The 21852-nt window shown below is 35.8% G+C and overlaps 1 protein-coding gene across 3 annotated transcripts in view; it reads left to right on the plus strand.

The window, feature by feature from the left end:
- The first annotated feature begins 10737 nt into the window (after positions 1 to 10737).
- LOC123533800 (guanylate-binding protein 1-like) overlaps positions 10738 to 21852 on the plus strand; it is a 65921-nt gene continuing 54806 nt past the window's right edge. For all 3 annotated transcript variants that reach the window (XM_053520402.1, XM_053520405.1, XM_045315678.2), the window contains exon 1: positions 10738 to 10839. The gene's annotated coding sequence lies outside the window, so the exon portion shown is untranslated. The remainder of the gene's footprint in view (positions 10840 to 21852) is intronic.

The raw sequence follows: 21852 nt of genomic DNA on the forward strand, positions 1-21852 counted from the left end.
AGTATATTCCACATTTCAGAATTTCATGAAATAGATGTGGATTTTAATTTAAAGGAATAGTTCTAAATTTTGTATTGTCAAATATGAAAATATGCAGTAACAAGCTGTTTCAGAATGCTGTTTTTTAAACAAAATTGTTTAAGAAATGATAAACCCCAAAGAATGATTTGTTACTGAGTAAAATCACAGTTTGGAGTTCAGATTCCAAGGGATTATATTGTGAAGTTATAACAGGAGTGATATGATAATACACATCTGAATGACAAACAACTTTTTTTAGAAGAGTAAATCTCTGTTACACTTATAACACAATATTAGGGATTATAGTTTACATCATTGACAGCATCCACCAGATATTTGCCTGTTATATGTGCTTTTAGCTTGACTATTCGAAGAATAAGTAGAGCTATCCTACTCACAACGGCGTCGGCGTCACACCTTGGTTAAGTTTTTTGTACCAGTACATATTTTGACAAAACCATTTTACATATGGCTTTGAAACTTCCAGCACTTGTGTATCATCACTATGACCAGTTTTAAGCAAGAGTACATAACTCCATCAAGCATTTTGTCTGAATTATGGCCCCTTTCAACTTACAAATCTTGATTAAGTTTTTCATATCAGTTCATATTTTGTGTAAACTGTTCGACATATGGCTTTGAAACTTTTATAACTTGTTTATTTTAACAGTCTCTACCTGCAGGCAAGAGTACATAACTCTGTCAAGTATTTTGGCTAAATTATGGCCCTTTTTGGACTTGAAAATTGGTTCAGATTTTGTACAAGTCCATGTTTTGTAAAAAAAACTGTTTGACCTGTGGCTTTGAAACTTTGAACACTTCTTTATTATAACAGTCTCTACCTGTAGGCAAGAATACATAACTTTGTCAAGTATTTTTGCTGAAATATGGCCCTTTTTGGACTTGGAAATTGGTTCAGTTTTCATACAAGTACATGTTGTTTTTTTTCAAAGCTATTTGACATGAGGCTTTGAAACTTTGAACACTTGTTTATTGTCATGATCTCCATCTGTAGGCAAGAGTACATAACTCTGTCAACTATTGTGGCTGAATAATGGCCCTTTTTGGACTTGGAAATCAGATTATCATAACAGTCCGTATTTTGCCTAACCTGTTTGTCATATGGCTTTGAAACTTTGACCACTTGTTCAACATCATAGTCTACATATGTAGGCAAGACTACATAACTAGGACAAGGACTTTAGCTCAGTTTTGGCCCTTTTTGACATAGAAATTAATTATGTTTCACATACTATTCCATATTTTGTCTAAACTGTTTGACATATGGCTTTTAAACTTTGGACACTTGCTTACCATCATGGTCACACTTTGCCATATACATGTAGTGCAAGACTTATCCAAATCTAAATACATTGTTTGTCTTATCTGTTTTCCTTCTTTTGTCTGAAAATCTCTGGTATTATTTTGACCCCATACTTCCATCAATTCTTCAAATAGTCAAGTGCGCTTTCAACAGACAGCTTTTGTTTGACATAGAAATTTGCTAATAATATTATCAAGTTACACATTGCCATATAGTGCAAGACTTATCCAGTTCCACAAATACAGGTACATTGTCTTATATATTTTACTTCTTTTCTGTGAATATCTCCTGTTATATTTTACCCAATATTTACATCCATTCTTCGAATAGTCGAGCACACTGTCAACAGACAGTTCTTGTTTTTCAGCTTTCTGCCTTGACATTTGTAGCTTGTGATGTACAAACAGTGGTTGTTGTTTTTTTGCGTAAGAGCACGCAGTTTCTGTCTTTATTTAGTAGGAAAATATATTGGGCCAGTGTTAGAATGATTGTTTGATTACAGGTATATTGTTAAAGCAAATAAAAGTTGTCTAATTGGAAGTTGTTTGCAGTTTTTATTTTCTAGACATACACAATTGTAAACCATAGATTTGGTAATGTTTGTAGCACTTATTTTTCAATTAACATATTCTTGTTTTATTTTTGAGATAAATCTTCTAAATATTCATGTGAGTGGTGAATATGCATTTTGCCGTGTTGGCAAATGTAAGCCAAAATTAAAAGTCACAGACCATATACAACACTCTCAAACTGTCAATGTTTTATTTTTTTAACGAAGTTCTATACAATAATTGTCTTGATAGTGTAGTGGACTTGATAGGTCTTCATCAAACTTGGTCTGTGGCATCATTTGCTTCTCAAGTTTGTTCAAATGGTTCTGCTTGACGGCTTCTTTTGCCCGAGTCAGTGTTTGGATGAAGTTTTTCAAGCTTAGAAAAGTTGTTGCTTTTCATGATTGTATGTCTATTAAATATATTCCAGGTCAAAAAATCAAGATCCTGTGAGCAACTTAGTGCCATATTGTCGCTCTTGATTATGCAAATAGTTAATAATAATAGGAAGTGCAGAATATTTCCATTTTTTACAATTCTGTGAGTAGCAGTGTTACACAGTGCTATGATACTTGACAACGATAATGTTAATTATGCCCTCAGATACACAGTATATGGGGGCTGTTTTGGAGTCACTCGTGTCTGTCAGTTGGTCCAACTGTCCATCCATTGTTTCTGCTCCATACCTTCTTAACAGCTTGGAAAATCTTGCATAAAACTAGCTTTAACTGTTAACTTTATCAAAACAATATGCAGAGCGTCCAACCTAGGTCCAAGGTCAAGGTCAAATTGCTTAACTTTGTGTACACTCCATAATGTCTTAACCACTTGGAAAAATTTCATAAAACTAACCTAGTTTCTTACCATGACCTGCAGAGACCTCAACCCAGGCCACCAGGTCAAACATGAAACTAGCATCAGTTATTTACTTCATCAAGAAAACTTTCAGAGTGCACAACCCAGGTCAGCAAGTCCAAGGTCAAAGTCCAACTTGGAAGTCATATTTTTTTATTTATTAGCTCACCTGTCACATAGTGACAAGGTGAGCTTTTGTGATCACCCTTCGTCCATCGTGTGTCCGTGCGTCCGTCCGTCAACAATTTCTTGTCTGCACGATAGTGGTTTCATTTATGATTTTATTTTAACCAAACTTGCACACAACTTGTATCACCATAAGATCTCGATTCCTTTCTTGAACTGGCCAGATCCCATTATGGATTCCAGAGTTATGGCCCCTGAAAGGGCCAAAATCAGCTATTTTGACCTTGTCTGTACAATAGCAGCTTTATTTATGATTTGATTTTTACCAAACTGGCACACAACTTGTATCACCATAAGATCTTGGTTCCTTACTTGAACTGGCCAGATCCCATTATGGGTTCCAGAGTTATGGCCCCTGAAAGGGCCAGAATTAGCTATTTTGATCTTGTCTGCACAATAGCAGCTTCATTTAAGATTTGATTTTAACCAAACTTGCACACAACTTGTATCACTATAAGATCTTGGTTCCTTTCTTGAACTGGCTAGATTCCTTTATGGGTTCCAGAGTTATGGCCCCTGATTGGGCCAGAATTTTCTATTTTGACCTTGACTGCACAATAGCAGCTTCATTTATGATTTGAATTTAATCAAACTTGCACAAAACTTGTGTTGCCAAAAGATCTCAGTTCCTTTATTGAACCGGCCAGATCCCATAATGGGTTCCAGAGTTATGGCCCCTGAAAGGGCCAAAATTAGCTATTTTGACCTTGCCTGCACAATAGCAACTTCATTTATGATTTGATTTTAACCAAACTTGCACACAAGATCTTGGTTCCTTTCTTGAACTCGCCAGATTCCATCATGGGTTCCAGAGTTATGGCCCCTTGAAGGTCCAAAATTGGCTATTTTGGCTTTTGCAGCCATATAGAGACTTCATTTATGGTTTTATTTGATACAAACTTCCAAAATATCTTCAACAACAATAAATCTTGGATTCCATGACAAATCAGATCCAATCGTAGGTTCCAGAGTTATTTTATATCTGATTACCTCCTCTGATTGTAGTCAAAATGGATTTATATCAGTAAGTACTTATAGGACTTACTTGAAATTTCATTATTTTCATTAGTTGGACTGAGTCAATCAGGGTAGATAACTATGGACTGATTTTATGTCAAACAACCTCCCTTTATTTCAAATTAAAATGGGTATATCTCCGTAACTAATGAAGATACTGATCTGAAATTTCATTTATGTCAACAGATTTATTTGGCAGATCCTTCTTTTGTTCACTTACAATAATTTTCTTTTTAATTACTTCCCTTTTAGTTAACATAAATAGCTTATTTTTAGTAACTTATTTTATTATTGGCCGTAGGGAAAAACCGAGACCTCTTTTCTGTGGTACAACGTAGATGGTACCTCCAATTTTTAGGTGTATTTTGACATATATGTACCTTGTAAGAATTGTTTTCTTTTTGGTTAAATTTCTTTCCTTTGTTGTTCCTGTCCTTTGGACTAGATATTTTTTCTGAGGACCTTCTTGTCCTCAAGTGCAATGATAACAGGTGAGCGATATAGGGCCATCATGGCCCTCTTGTTTTATATCCTCTGCATATTTTCTAAACGGCTTGGAATCTTTTCATAAAACTAGAACAAAATGGTTTATCTCATCAACACGGATCAAAGGTCAAAGGTCGCACTTGAAGGTCGAAGGTCAAATAGCTCAACTTTGTGTCCATTCCATATTATCCCAACCAAGTGAAAGATTTTCATAAAACTAACATCATTTTTTAACATCATCAAGACGACATGCAAAGTACATGACAAGAGTCAGTAATTTCTAGGTCAAGGTGACACTTGGAAGCTAATGATCAAATTCGTGTGAACTCCCGTTTCATCAAAACCTCTAGAATGAAATTCCTAAAATCAGTACCAGTTGATAACCTTACCAAAGACGATATGCAGATTGCACAACACAGATCATTAGGTCCGAGGTCCAGGCCTTATTAAGAGGTCAAAATGAAGTTCTGCTCGTACATCTCGACCACTGGAAGGACATTTATAAAACTAACAACAAGTGTCGACTTGAATAGTTACAACCAAGGCAATTTTGTCCATAGACAAGGTCACATTTAGGCCTAAAGGTCGAAAGAAATTCCTATAGATATCTAGAATCGCTGATTATCCCCATTATGTGTATGCACAGACAAGCAAACACCATTTGAACATACTTGACAGTCAAGAGGTCCATGTCAGGATGCTGAATAATAAATGTCATGAACATTCGTCATGTGGTTGGTCAGACGAATATGTATGACGCAAAATCTGCACAATTGACGTCAGATCGTCAACCTGAAATGATAACCTGCGCTGGATTGTCAGCGTTGTGTGATCACGCTGACGTTATCTTTTGAATTATCCACTATGGGGCCGTATGTACGTTAACGTTTTGCCACGAAACGTGCATGTATAAAAGTTCATTCATGAAGATTTCCAGACAAAAAAAAACGTGCCCGTGGTTCAACAGACGAGTCAATAGGATGTTTCAATATTAACTACGTGACCCTGAGAGTATTCGTTTCTTTTCTACTGTACACTATTCAACTAGCTTCCCAGAACTGCACATGTATGATAATGACTTACTATCGCTGTCATTTCATTTCAGTCACGAACAGCCGGGGGAAGTAACTAGAGACATATCACTAAAATGTCGAACATGTTTTTTGAACACTTGTGATTAATGTAATAGAAAGGTAGAATGCACAAAACTAAAGACCTATAAGACTTTTATCTTGCATTACTAGAAAATTATATAAAAAAAATAATAGAAATTGAACATCTTGCACCAGAATGTCCATTACCAGTAGTCTAAAAGCCGGCCTGTTTTGTGATACGAATCAGCGAAACGTATCTTTTAGAAGAGTCATTATAACAGCGCCTTGACCTGCCTCGTATTCAGTTGGAGTGGACTTTGCTATGCCTGGGTCTCCCTACATGCGAGCAGAATGCATCATTGCAGATTAAGGCACTGTTTAACTTTCACAAATCTTTCAGATGGAACTTTAACACCTCTGCACCTTTCTTCTTTTAATTGAACAACACCATCATTGAATCGCAGATGTCAGTCAAGATATTATTTCCTGTCGATATATGTGTTATCATTTCATTAGTTTTGTAAGGCCTGTATCTATGTTAGTTGCAGAATTTAAAAACAGCGTGTTTTTTCCGCAGTTCTGGAGACGACATTTTCAGTAAAACATGTCATCTCGTTATGTAGACAATAGCTTTTTTACTAATGGAAACGAGATAAAAATACTTTTCGAACATCAAGTAAACGAAGTGGTCTGTGTTGCCTAAATTCAATGTCATGAAATAACAACATCATACAGTTTATGATTATAAGAGAGAATAGTTATTATCATCGTTACTGAAGACTTTCGAAAAGAAGTCAGATAGAATTTACAATTGACGTGAGTTATTGAAACCATATCAGGTAGAACACCTATGTTCGTTATAATGAAACATATGAATGTCATTATTGTCTCGTTTTCCAATAATTGAGATTATTTTGCTTCCTACACTGCACGATTATCACCTAGATTATCTTTAGACAAATATTACGAACACCAGTTACGTGAGAGAACCACTTACGCCAGGAAGCGTGTACATAAACTTTGTGAATCATTCAAAAAGAAATAAGACTATCTGGTATTTAGCATTAAAATTCTAGCAAATAAGGCATAGATAATGCTGTCGACTAAATAGACGTTTTGAAATCCGGTTCCAGACAATCTACGCGGTACATTGTAGCAAACTGTTTTCCGTTTGCAATACTATATCAATTTGCACCAGATCAGAACAAAAAGCCATTGCACCAGTTATAGCCACTGGTGCCAGATAAGAACGAAAATTCTATTGTGTTACATGTTATACCCACTTTCACCGGATCTGAAAGAAAATTCCACTGTAAATGCTATACCCTACCCGAAACCATGGTTATAAACGGGAAAATGTACTAACCCATTTAAAATGCGCATTTCTCACATAAACTGCGCAGTACGGTAAATGGGTAGAATTGTCACTGTATGTTTTAAGAGAGTATGCGCAATCGATATTTATAGGTTATTAGCTTTGTTTTGGGAAATATGCACGAGTTCTTCAGCGGAAATATTGCGCGACTTTAGCAGAGCAATATTCTTCCGCTGAAGAACGAGTGCATATTTCCCGATGCAAAGATAATAACCTTTTTATTACATACGCATCTACACGTATAAATATAATGTAAATATCATAAATTTGTTCAGTAGCCTGAATAGGATTGACAATACTGAGCTAAACAGAAAAAAATAGTGCAACAACGCACACTGAATTACGTCACGCACCCGATATGAAATTGAGGCGTCAGTGTATGGAAAAATATTGACGTTCCCGGTACCAGTGTAACTTAACGGGGAATAAAAGCGAGTATGTAATAAGGGATTATATACCCTCCGGTTCGCGGCCATGTATACGTTATGCAAGTTGTTCTAGAACATATTCGAAAAACATAAAATATTACGCTAAAGAATGTCTCTGTAATAACAAACATCAAGGAAATGAGATTAATTAATATACATGTTACCCATTTACCGGGCTGCACATTTTCAAAGATGATTTTCTCTGAAAATGACCGCTATACAAAAGAATTAAGTCTTTGAAAGCGTTTGAGTCTAGTTGTGTTGGATACGCTCAATGTGTTATTTATTATTCTGATTTTGTTTTTTTATCCTTAGGCACATATTTATGCAATATCGCCAGGCATATATATGTTTTTGACAACACAGAAAATGACGTCACTCGAACTTTTGCTATTGGGGAGTCAATTTTCAGCACTTTGTAACGAATTGAAATTACCTGGGCTTTAGTACGGCATGTCAGCTTTTCGTCTACGAAAAGATATTTGAGCTCGGGATAAACACAAAACCCACAATTATTCGTAACGGACAAAGGGTACATTGATAATTTTGGAACTTCATCAAATCGCTTAAAAGGTCGCTTTTGACGTTGTCTGAGAGTGTCAGTATATGCCTCGGATGTAAGATATAACCGTATTTGAGAGCTGCAGACCTAGACATTTCAGAAATATTTTGAAAATAAATTTCGTGTAATAAATGTTGTTTCTACGGAAGCGTGAAAGGGCCATCAGACGCTTATACGTTTTAGTACTTTAAGGCTGCGGAAAAGATAATTACAGGGACAAAGTAACTATATCAAAATCTGCCATAACCATTGATGATGACCCGACGAAGTTTACTTTGTATGTAATGAAATTGCAATATGAGACATTCACTAATTACAGGCCGGTCATAATCCAATAAAGTTTGACAGCTAAAGTTCTACTGATTTTCCAGTAACTGACAGAAAACCATTTTCTCGTCATCTTTCAGTGTACAGTGCACTTTTCGAATGTCGAACACCTTCCGGACTGGACCGATTGTCAGTTGTGCGGTTTTGTCAAGATCTCGATTGTAATACTAATAGGACAAACAGTAATATAGTAGACGAACAATTATATCTTTTATATATTTGATCTGCTGTCTGGATGTTATGCAAATTTTGCGATTATATGGTGCCAGTTTAATTATGATTATTACTAGATTCCGAAAATATTTTTCAAACAAGAGCGCCGCCAAGCGGGGCAATATACGCCCGAAGGCTTACATCATAGGATGGGAGCAAAATTTTAAGAACTTGACTGTTGTAGCCCCAAAGGACTGGAACAACAAAAGGAAAACTTCAAAAAACAAATCTAAGTCCACAAAAAAAAAATATTCAAAGTCTACAAAAAATCCTTATCAGGTACAGGTATGTAAAAATACATCTTAAAATTGGAGGTACCATCTATGTTGTACCACAGAAAAGTGGTCTCGGTTTTTCCCTACGGCCAATAATAAAAAAGTTTCAAAATAAGCTATTTATAGTAACATAAAAGGGAAGTAATTCAAAAAAAAATTATTGTAAGTACAAAAAAGAGATCTGCCAAATAAAAACAAGAGCACTGCAATGCAGAGCAATATACACAAAGCAAAGTCATATATGACCTTTGACCCTTAAGTGTGACCTTGACCTTGAAGCGAGTCATCCGGAACATGCGCTCTGCACATCGTTACAATGTGGTGAACATTTCTGGCAAGTTTCTTTGAAATCCTTCCAGCAGTTCAAGAGTTACAGAGCGGACACGAAACAAACTGATATGACTTTTGACCCCTAAGTGTGACCTTGACCTTGAAGGAAGTCATCCGGAACATGTGCTCTGCACGTCGTCTTGGTGTGGTGAACATTTGTGTCAAGTTTCTTTGAAATCCTTCAAGGGGTTCAAGAGTTACAGAGCGGACACGAAACAAACTGATATGACCTTTGACTCCTAAGTGTGACCTTGACCTTGAAGCGAGACATCCAAAACATGCGCTCTGCACATCGTCTCAGTGTGGTGAACATTTGTGTAAAGTTTCCTTGAAATCCTTCAAGGGGTTCAAGAGTTACAGAGCGGACACGAAATTGCTAACGGACAGACGGACAGACGGACACCAGCGTCATAACATAATACGTCCCTTCGGACGTATAAAAATAACTAAGATTTTAATTTGCTTGCCAAAAAATATTTGATATTACAAGTGTATGTGTGGAAAACAGAAATGTTGCTATTACTAAACACGCTCCGTAATATGTTAGTGAGAAGGTCAAAGATGTGAGTACGATGGTCAAACAAATATAGAGGTGGGAGTGGTAAAATAACAGTAACATTTTGGACAGACATTGTCCATTACATATGCAACTATTCCACCATATTAAAAAAGAAAGAGTTTTAAGCTAGTTACAAGCTTTCTATTAAGTTATAAATTCTGTATGAAACAGCCAAAAACATATCATTTTAAAACCAATAAATTTTCATGCCATTAAGAATTACTTTCTTTTGAATTGCTTTATCATCATCATTATCATCATCATCATCATTACTATTATTATTAAGTTGAATATTGTTCTTTCAGTTATTATAAGGCGTACAAAAAAGTTTGTTTCCGGTATCCCGACCTACCCTAAATTTTTGGCCCGACCCTTAATGTTTTTATGGCCTTGGAGAATAATTTGTTCAACTTTTTGACAAAAAGTTGCCAAACCGCACTTTTTATGCTTTAAACATGGTCAGTGATGTTACAAATCAACTTCCTGATGCTCTAAAGGTATGACCCCCTTATTTGTATTAATTTTTGACACAAAAATAATTTCCGAAAAGTCTCCCTTAATAAAAAAAAATCCAAAAAAAAAAAAAAATTCCGACCTACCTACCCTAATTTTTTTGAGCATGTTACTGGAAACAAAGAATTTTTTTAGGCCTAATGAACAAATATAAACGTAGATGAAAACATATAACATTGTGTTTTCAACAGTCTACTAAGGGTATATAGAAGCAGGCAAAGAATGTAATAAAGCCATACACATCCGTTTTTAGATCAGCTGTAATTTATCAGCTTAACTTTTAGCCTCCTGGTGGCAAGAGATTCTGCCTTTGCAACCAGTGCAGACCAAAATCAGCCTGCACGTCCGCGCAAAATGCACGTTCATGCAAGCCGATCATGGTCGCACTTTTTGCTATTCAGTCAGTAAATTTTCAGTGAACATCCCTTCAAATAATAAATAGTACTGTCCAAACCGAATGATAAACCAGTCCATTTTAGAAATTCAGCAGGATAAAAGTTAAACAGATTTATAGAAATTTGAGGTAGTTTCGTTTAAGATTTTGGGAATTCACCATTCTACGAATTCTTTTGCAATTAACCTTGACACACGTTTTGATACGTTTGTTGATCGATTTTAAAATTGTTTTTAAGTTGCCTTGCACATTCTTGCGGTGAATACGTGCATGACTAACAGTTGTATCTGGCTGTATTAAACTAGGATTTTACAAAGGAAATAAGAGAAGTATATTAGATTTTTTAATAAGTTTACAAAATATTAAAGACGATCAGCATTTTAGAACATGCCTGAAACGACAGAAACATCAATCTTAAAAGATTGATCGCATAACATAATATCAATGATTGGGTAACTGGGTATCTGCTGTAAGAGATCATCTGCAAAGACGTGGTTTTGGATATGTTTCGGAAAACCAATCAGTTGGTTCAGAAAAAATACGTTTTATTAACCTTTGCTTTGCAAATAGATTAAAAGATATTTGCCTACAAGAATGGCGTAGTTAGTTCAAACACAAAATTATCGTTATATATGATCAGGGGCGTACCTGAATGGTTTTGAACTGTACGCCATATATGAGCAGCATAGCTACGAACCAAGCGAGATGCTGCGCGAGTGTGGTAGGTGACGGAGAGGGTCTCCATCTCATGATGGATTGAGTTTTTAGGGCCTCCCCTTGAAAATGTTGAGTCTTTTTCGGCAGGAGATGCGTTCTGTTGTTATATTCCAGAGTTAATATATTTTGTTTGTCACAGTTGTACTATATACTTCAAAGATGATCATTTAAATTCATAGTTTATCACACCGCTCATGCTTACTAGCAGTGTTCGTGACAGTTTCTAAAATTGCAACTGGAGCAGCCTCTGATATTTTGAGGAATATAACCATTTTTCGTGTAGAGTCCTATGTAACTTTACCCTGGAAATTGTGTTCGTCAGTAGCTCGAACACTCTGGCATAAACACTACATATGTCATTCTATGATAGGCCCCTATATTCTATTTTGCAACTGCCAAGACCCGCGCAGGCATATTGTGTATCGCCAAAGGGACCTAACCGTGAGTCTGTTAGGGTAACTGCATCTAAACTCTTAGCAACTGCTACACATGTGAACAAATCGCATATTTGAATCATGTGCAACTAGTTTTTTGTTGTTATCGTTTTTGAAATCTTCTTCAATGTTTAATTTAACGCATGACTTCTGCATCCGCATTGTGACAGGTTTTTGATAAATGTATATCTACCCACACAAATATTTCAAGTTTTTTCACACGAAACGAAACTTTGTAGTAAACGTAAACAACATCTAATATTGGCAAATGCAAATTCAAACTGCGTAATTTGCAAAATTTTTTTTCGGTATCCAGATTTGGATATAGATTAATAGATTAAATTGCAGCCATTAAAAATCTTTATTATCACTCCAAGAGTGTTATATTTAGCGTAACTTTTATTCTTACCCGGGATACCGGCTGATCATTTTTGTTCTCTTGATGCTCTCTTGATTTACCAATAACGCACATGCCATTTGAAACTTGAACAGTAGAATGAGACAGGTGTCCTGTTTTTGTGCAAACAAACTTTTCTGACCTGCCCAAATTGTGTACATCGAGGTTCAATTGACATACATGGTGTTTTGTTGGTATGTTTGTAGAAAACGAGCGGTCGTTGCCGTAAAAACATGCATGCACAATAGATTTGTTGGGTATAACTTTGCACCGATACAGATTTATGTTAATATTGGAACTTTGTAGCTTTCCAGCTTTGATGGTGGAGGAAGACTCCAGTTGCCCTCCATGCATTATTTCATCACGGACAGCCACCTAGGTAGAACCACCAACCTTCCGTAAGCCAGCTGGATGGCTTCCTCTTATGATGTGCACAATAGAATATCTTTTGTGACAGAGAATCGCAACTTGGAGTTTGTGGCAAAATGATTCCTCTGAAGTGGTGCTCTAAATCTAGAACATCCAATAAGTATACGTGTATTAAATGTTAATCATTAGCTAGACTTCTTGTACTATTACTAAATATTTATACTGTTTTAGGTAGACATGCATTTTGTCTTATTTTTAAGGTATTGTATAGTACTGTTAATTGTATGTTTACATAACCTATATGTAGTAATTGTTTATATTTTCAAATATAAAATTAGGATCAAATGGTACATGTATGTAGCTTGTATCCACTCGTATCTTTTTATGTTCAAAACACCGAACGAGATGTCTATTTTCTAATAAGAGTTAGCCATTAAGCTGGCTTTGTGAACAATACATTTCTTGCATACCAGACGGGGATTTCCGGTATTTTTACCGGTGCTGGAAAAATCCATCTTACACCCCGGGGTGTAAGATGACTCTCGTGCTGTAAATGACGTATTACGAACTACATATATGTAGAAGATTTATGTAGTAATTTATATTTTATTTAAAAAACGGAATAAAATTTCAGTACCTTGACAGTTCTTACTGGTTCCTGATAGTATATTTCTCGGTTCAAATCACGTTATTTTATCAAAAATTCATAACGTTACGCTGCAACTGATAAAACAATACCGGAACTAAACATTGTTATTTGTTTTGAAACGCCATGACGTCTTTCCTGTTTACGGACGTTAGTTTCCCGCGCTTTGTTTAAATACACTGCTATAAGAAATAGTTCTAAAAAGAAAGCCGTTCGATTGATTTTGTTTTTATTATTAGTTCTTGAAATCGGTATGCAAGAAAAAGACTCTGTCACTGGTTATAGGTGCAGATGGAAATATCCGGCTCTCGGGTAACTGTTTAGGCGGTAACTCGGCAGGGAGCCTCGTTACCGCCTAAACAGTTACCCTCGAGGCCGGATATTCCCATCTGCACCTACAACCAGTGAAAGAATCTTATAGGCTTTATCCAGGTATAAGTTCATCCGGGGTCGTCCTCTGTTAAAAGCTGGATAGTTGTTTTGAGACATAAAAACGAACTTGTAAAATATTGTAAATTTACTTTAAATGATCATCTTATACTTAACTTCCTAAGCGTTCCAGGGTTTACCTACATCTTTCCCACTGCATTAATACACTTGCTTCGAATGTTTCTACTTAAGTTTGCCACTTGAGCATTTTTGGTTCTTGTGAGACATATCTATGTGGATTTTTTTCTATAGAAAACTTTAACCAAGGGATGCCCAATATGAATATACACATGTATATACCAGTTTGTTTACATTTGAGCTATTGGTTACAATAATATTGATTTCACTGATAAAAATTGATTATAATGAGAACTGCAAACTGCAAATATGATAAACAAGAAAAACACTGTCAGTAAGACCAGCTTTCATCTGTAAAATTGCTTCTTTTTAAGCAGTATATGACTTAGAAAGAAGAAAGGTATAAATAGATGTATCATTCGATTGTGTTGCCACTGGCTGTTCATTGACAGTGCATAGTGTGTTCCTTTATCCGTTCGTTTTGGTCTCGCTGTCAGTTTGTGTATTTGTGCGTGCGTGCGTGCGTGCGTGTTTTTATTTATTACATGCCTTTTTGGCGATCTATGTCTCTTGCTGTGTTTGCTATGCTTCTAGGAAATCAACACTTACTTTTTATGTTTTTTTTTTGTATTTACGATTATTAAAAATACAAAGCATGTCCAATAATTCGAAAACGAATTAGATAATCACATTCAGATGATATTGTTCAAATGAAGAACTTTAAATAGCCGTCTAACCTCCTTTAGCTTTTCATTTTATTGCATTTTTAGTATACTGAGCCTTTAAATTTCCACGATGCCGAATTTGAATTGTACGCAAAGGCGTATAGGCGTATGCCCAGGTTCGTCCCTGATGATGTTCAAAGAAGATTTCTCATATGAAAATATTTTAGGTATATTAAACATAAGATAATTTGGGTTTGAGTACACACATTTCAGAAAAGGTTCTCAGCGCTTTTGAACATTTGTTTTATAGATGAAAAGAGCGCTATAAAAATCTGGTAAATAGTAATAATAATAATTCTCACGATCTTGAGACTGAAACTGGTGGAGGTAGGAAAATAAGAAGAGAAAATAGATTTTGTAGAAAATTTAATAAAAATATTATAGAAGATGGGTTCCATTTTTTTTTACTTTGTTCTAAATTTTACTCGGAATTAAGAATGATGTATTTACCTAAAAAGTACTAGTCTAATCCAACAAAAAACAAAACAAATTTAATATCCTGATGTCAAGAAGAAAGAAACTTGAATAATAAGGCCCACTGTTACTTTCTTATATTATGCTTTTGATAAATGAACGTCCAATATTTATTTCCTAAAACTTTATTTAATACATTATTTATATATGATATAAAATATGTCAGTTTCTATTACTTTGTATATGAATGTGCATATGCTTTGCATTTTGTTGTTTTGTAAATATGTTTGCATGGGCCGATGGCCTCAAAGCAAAAATAAATTGCTGTTCTTTTCTGTTCCGACAGTGTGTATAATTATGTTACATTTATATATCAGTAGGTATTGTTAGTAATAGTGATTAATCGAAAATGTATTTTTAAATCAGTTCACTGCCTGAATATATTTCAATCATATTAGCAGATATCTAAAAGTATGAAGAATTACTGAAGGAAGGAGGAATAGTTTAATCCTACATACAAACCAGTTAGATGTTTCAACTGTCTTTTCAAAAACAAATAACCCTGTCTTTGAATTATAAAAACGTATAAACTACTGCTTTAAGAAAATTGTTGTGTGTGTTCACTTACTGAAATTACGTATGAAATGAATTTTGTGCGAAAACTATACTGAATTTTATTGTTTGACATTTAAAAGAAACGTGATAGTCACCTTTTCACAGGTCTTATGAAAGTTTGTCTTACTGTCTATCCTTATCTAGCACGTTCTCTAATATGTCGCAAATATTGCCCGAAGTTTAAAACTTTCAATAACTATTGGACATGCTTTTTCAATAAGGGCTCAATCGTATGTTCAATATATATAATTTAACGTTTAAAATTTGCATGTGTCATGTCATTTCATTGCATCCAGGAGTCAGGGCAAACATAGAGTTGCAGCTTCAATACAAAAAGACATAGGCTGAGCATCTTTACGATAGGACTCGTGTGTTGTAGATTCAAAGACATTGTCTGATGGGAACGTCAACAAAATGACCAGTCAAGAATAGTATCCGCAGCCTATATGAGTCTGAGCTTATTTCATTAGTTGAAGGTTGATAGGTGAATATTGAGTGATTTTTGCCTGATCCCGGAAATTATCTAGTTCATAACTGAAATCATTTACGAATCATTGGTACACGAATCATTTAGGCAAGGTAGCCAGAGAAAAAAATTAAATATGAGATAAGATATTTGGTCTCACCAGCTATACGTTTTAACAAAGGACGTTCTACATTGTTTGCCAGCTAGTCTGAGACATAGTCACCTTAGCGATTGTACCCATTTCATTGTTCAAGGTACAAAAGGCGAAGGCAATTCCCATGGCCATATAACTCGTATCCTGAGATAATGAATGCGAAAATTGTATAGGCTTTCCTTCTCGTTGCTTTTTTAATAGCCACTTTTGAAAACAACAAGCCTAGTTCTCGATTAAACGAAAGAATACAGTGCATACTTTGTTGGTATAAATTTGATCAGTTATGAGATTACAGATAGTATAATTTCACATGATTTGTAGAATGTTATAGCAGTTTCAGTTTTGATTTTGGGAAGTGTGATCTAATCTTCGAAATGAGGTCCTTTTGAGGTAATGTCATAATGCCGTGAGGTTCGTGTTGTGTTTCGTAGAAAAGACTTATATGAATTATAGCAAACAGGGCATATGATATCATTCAACAGTTTGCAAAGCATTTTGAAACATATGGTGGACAGTGTTTTGATAAACTTTATAATGTTATTTTAGACATTTGAACAAAGTACGCTGTATTTGGCATTATCAGTCGCAACTTGGTATCTCTTTGCTAAAACTGTATTTGAAATGAAACTTTTATTACATACTTATGACAGATAATTTTGCAAAGTGACAAAGCCTCATTTTAGATGAGGTCAGATCCAATAACCACAAAATAGCCATATGTCATCGAAATTGTAGGATTTTGCCGGTACACTGACATTGCAATAAAATTTAACGGTTTTACCTCCGGAGATATCTATGTCTGATTAATTGGTATATGTTAGGTGTTTTCAATTTTGACAAAGTACTTTCATTTTCGATTTTCGGTATTTATTTTTTTCACTAAACATTTTGTACAAAACTTAACAAATATATCCTTAACTTTTAATATGGTGATACGCTGTATTGATTTTCAAATTTAGATCGTTAGATCGATTCCGGCTTTCATAACTATGAAATAAAATCGAAGCAAAGTTGAACATAATGGAATTCATAGCGGAATTCAGGAGGTACATTAATTATATTGTTGGGTGGAAATTGATTTACATGTTCTAAAGATTTTACAAACATTACCACGACAACCATGACAAAGCCAAGTCTAATGGTATATACAAGAAAATCAAAGAAATTACAGTACACTCGCTATATGTAATATATATGATAAAATATGTATACAATTTCTTTTTACAGTGGGACATACTTTATGTGTAGCTGTAGCCATATATTATGTCAGGAAAGGGTTTTGAAAAGTGGACAAACTACTTAGCAAATATTCAGTCTAAATAAAGTACGGCATCATACCTCAAAACGATTTCATTTCTAATATATTAGACCTGCTATGCACATTTCATTAAATATATATTCTTCTTGTTTTGTGGGATCATAGAATATATTCATGATTAAAGAAAATAGCGTTCCGCTTCAGACTGTGTTATGGTGCATGCAAGACATTTCATTTTCATTTCGTCTCAAAAATAGACAAAATCGAACCCAAACTGCAAATGATTTGCATATGTGCATTATCTGCTTTCAAAGAAATACTAGATTTTAGCACATAGCCATATATAGTGTAATGAATAATTAATGGAGTTTGTTACAAATAATGAATAGGAAAGTGGTCTGTAGTTTCTCTTTTCATTTCTTTCTAAAAGCCATTTTAGAAAATAGATATCCCTTATACTATCTATAGATTTTTTTTTGTTGGATTTGTAATCAAACCGACACAAGTTTATATCGGCTTATCAAATCTAAAACAGAAGGAAGACCCGCAGACTTGCCTCCGGGAAATATTTCAGGCATGGGTGGGTACCTAGGCAGAGAACCGCCGATCTTCATGGTTTTCTCACATGAGCGACTTCTACACTCCCGGTGAGTATCGAACCCAAAGCGATGAATACATGCAAAACAAAGACAATTGAATCAAAGTCAACGGTCGCGGAGGCCCATGTTATCTACTGCAAATAACCAATGTGTTATAGATGTTTGACAGTTATTTCCAAACTATAAGTCATTTACATACACTTATTAAATGACAATGACGGGTCTGAGGTAGTTATAAATGCAACTTAACTTATATTGCAGGAGAGCATAGCCCGAGTGTCAATATAGGTTTAGAATGCTAATGACTTATTTTATACCTAAACACAATTTATATCCTCCAAATATCATACACATAATTTGGTTTATTTTAGATTCTATATCAGGCTAACAATAGAAAAAGAAACAAAGTAATGCATTATAACTCCTTAGAACTAGTTTGTGTCATATTCTGTACTCGGCTGACTATTGAAAATGTAAACAGAAATTGACTGTACTCTTTAAAAGTCAGATACAAACTGAATGTAAAAAAAAAGTTGTGCTTAACAATACACTTGTAGTCTGTTGTTAAACCTTAGATCACATTGGTGTTCATAATAGAGCATTTAAATAAGTGTTACTTTATGCTAAAACAAAATAATTCTATACTTCTACAAACACCTTACTAAGAATAACATATGATAACAGCTCAATGTGAGAAATACTCAAGTTTTTGCCGTACCGCTTGTTGTTTCTTGCTCAAACTTTATCAAAGAGGTAAAACATGTGTCCACAAAATGGTTTTATGGCAAACCTATATTTATTCAAAGTACTGATAGTACAGTACTGATGGAAGGTAATTTATATTAGTACCGTTATGAAAGATAATTAGAAACCCAATTCATTTAGGATTTGATTCGGCTAACCATATTATCAATATGATATTGCGCTTTGGTGATAAAGATCCTGTAAAGTAAAAATATTTGAAGGAAAGACATGCAGCCGATAGTTATTAGTAGTAACTTACTGCGCCATTCGTATAACTTCGTCAAAGTTCGTCAAACCCTTTTTTCTACTGGAAATGATTACTTGAAAATTTGTGATCAATCGATAATGACGCCAAAGTTGGTAATTTTTTCTGCATTGAACTACATTGTACAGCGGAAAGATACGAAATAATTGTTAGACAGTCTATCGCTGAGGTGATTTCCAAAACTGAAAATTGAGGTACTGAGACTTTATTACACTGTACGTGAGACGCTGTTATATATTTTCCATTTATCGTTTGGACATTATAGCACCTGTGTAGACTTTGTATCAAAATATTTCAAATATAATGGGTATCGATACGATGGCAACTCGATGCGATGGTGCGACGACACGACAATACCAAAACACGAAAATACGATAACGCAATATTAATGGCCTTCTGTCACATCATGTTGTCATGCTATTGAATTGTGTCATTATACTGTCACATCATATTGTTATTCTGTCGAATTGTGATGTGCTGTCGCATCGTGTTATTGCCTTTTCCTGACGGGGTTGAAAATGCGATAGAACGATAGACGTATTGAAACATTGAAGCTTTGGATGAAGTTCTATCTTTATTTTAAAACTTCGTCAGAGTTAATGAAATGTGATATCAGGATTATCCAAGCTACATCATGCTTCGAGCTCGGATACTTCCTACATGACAGTGTAAAATCAACGAGCGATGGTCGCCTTTGTTTGATGTTAATAACCTCTTTGACACGTCGTTTAATGTGATGGTCCTCAGATTTTATGACCTGTTTGTTTTCTGGTATGAAATAATGTCCAGTTTGCTGACAATGTTCATATATGGCCGAGTTGGATCTGGCCATATGCTCTTTCATGCCCAGATTCGCCCACATAGTCTTGTTTACACTTTTCACATTTTGAGTAGTATATAACGGCACATTTTTTTCATTTTCACAGTTTTATCTCTTACTTTGGTCAGTTGGGATCTGATAGAATTGTATGGACGATGATACATTTTGACTTCATGTGTATCTAAAAATTCTATGCAAGGCCTCCGAGGTACCACGTATGTAAGGCATGCCGATGTTAGGTGCTTTTTCTTTGCCTTTATTCTTGTTAGTGTCTTTTTGATGTTTGGTTTTCTTATGAATTGAGAACATCCACTCTGGATACCCATTAACTCTGAAGGCTGTTCGAACATGTACAACCTCTTCCTTTTTGTCTTCTACATTTGTCAATAGTTTGTCGGCACAACTGAAATTGTGCCAGTCTGTATTTCTTACTTTAGTGTGCCCTGACCGAAGCCTGGTCTTCATCACTTTTCAGACCGATCAAGGAGATTAGTGCATTGATGATGATGACTTTCTATTTGTAGCCCACATGTTTTCCTGGGTGTTTTGACTGAGCTTCTAGCTTAGCCAGTTGGTCTGCCTCTTCATTGCCTGCAAGTCCCCAGTGGGATGGAATCCACCGGAGTGCTACTTTGCAAGTTAAATTCAGGCTCAGCGTTCTCTTAGCAGGCTGTGAAACTTTATTGTTGATCAGACCTACCATGACAGACAGTGCATCTGTGAGAAAGATGACTGGGGAGCTTTCATCTACCGAGTCTTCAATCATTGAGACGGCCTTTATGGGTGCTTTACCCTTCGCCTTGCAATTCCTGCAATTGTTTCCTGTGACTGCATATAGTGTTTCTCTGTAAGATGGGTACAGAATGAAAATTCCTGCACCTCCATCTTTGATGGCGCATCTGGCTGATCCATCTGTGTAGACAAAAGTTAGATAGTCTTCGTTGATCATAGTCAATGTGAGACTCTTCTGAATAACTTCATCCTCTTGTTTCCCGCGGTCAAGATAAGGAACAACACTAAAGACAGATCATTCACTAGAGGGTTTATAATGTCTTCTCTACCTAGGGGATTCGTTGGTATGTTCAGCGCAGTTTTGAACTCTCGATTGAGCCAAATTGTGGTGTAGCCATCCGACCTGGCTTTCATGAGATGATTTTGAAAAGACCTGAACTTCTCTGCTTGAAGCAGGACCTTTGCATGTCTCCTGTCCTGTAACAGCTGTGTACTTGTTAGCTTCTTCACGAAGGAGATTGGTGTAGACTTTGTAGCACCTGTCATGATCCGCAATGCTTGCTTTTGAACCTTGTCTAGAACCTGTTGGTTAGTTTTGGTAGTAGTGGACCAGACATTTGAGCTATACTCTAAATGGAGTCTCACTGTTCCCTGATACACTGTCTTGAGTATGTGCTCAATTGCTCCAAAGTTTACGCATACGGACCGTCCCGTCTGCTTGACTAATGCGGGGTCTCCAAGTTAGCCGTTTGTCAAAGTCCACTCCAAGGTATGTTGACTCGTCTGCTTCAGTCAGCAAAGTATTTCCCATCTTGATTTTACCCGCCCTCTGCTTTGAAGACAGGTTGTTGATGGTTTCTTGCATCCTGTGTGTGGCTGTTGTGGCATGTTCTACTTTGCACCATAATTCCAGGTCGTCAGCGTAGAGTGCAGCTTTAACCCCTTTTGGTAGTTCAGACACCAGGTCATTGTTGAATAGTAGGAAGAGTTTAGGGGATAAGACTTCACCTTGTGGGACATCATAACGCAACAGGATCTTCCTACGGCTGACATATTCTAAGCTGACTCCTGCTGTCCTGTTGTAAAGGTATGACATAATCCGCCTCAGCATGTAACCTCCTACTCCACTCGAGGAGTCCATCAGTTCAGACTTTGTCGAACGCTCGCTGCAGATCAATCGATGTTGTAAGCACGACTTTCTATTCTTGGAAGGCGTCTTCTATCTATTGCGGTAGGAACTTTTCTCAGCAGGTAATCGCCAACTTCCCCACACAAATCAGAGGTGGAGAACGAATGATTTCATATACAATGCCTTAAACTGAGAACAAATGCCTCCCCCGGGAACCGAACTTACAACCCCACGGTTCGTATGTCTGCGCTCTCCGTATTGAGCTTTGTGGCCGGTGAACTATTTTACGTGCGATGAAATAAACAAGTTATGAGCGTACGTACACAAATGAAGCCATATAAAATTATGTGT

Source organism: Mercenaria mercenaria, chromosome 12, assembly GCF_021730395.1.
Source record: "Mercenaria mercenaria strain notata chromosome 12, MADL_Memer_1, whole genome shotgun sequence".
In the NCBI taxonomy this organism is placed as follows: domain Eukaryota; kingdom Metazoa; phylum Mollusca; class Bivalvia; order Venerida; family Veneridae; genus Mercenaria; species Mercenaria mercenaria.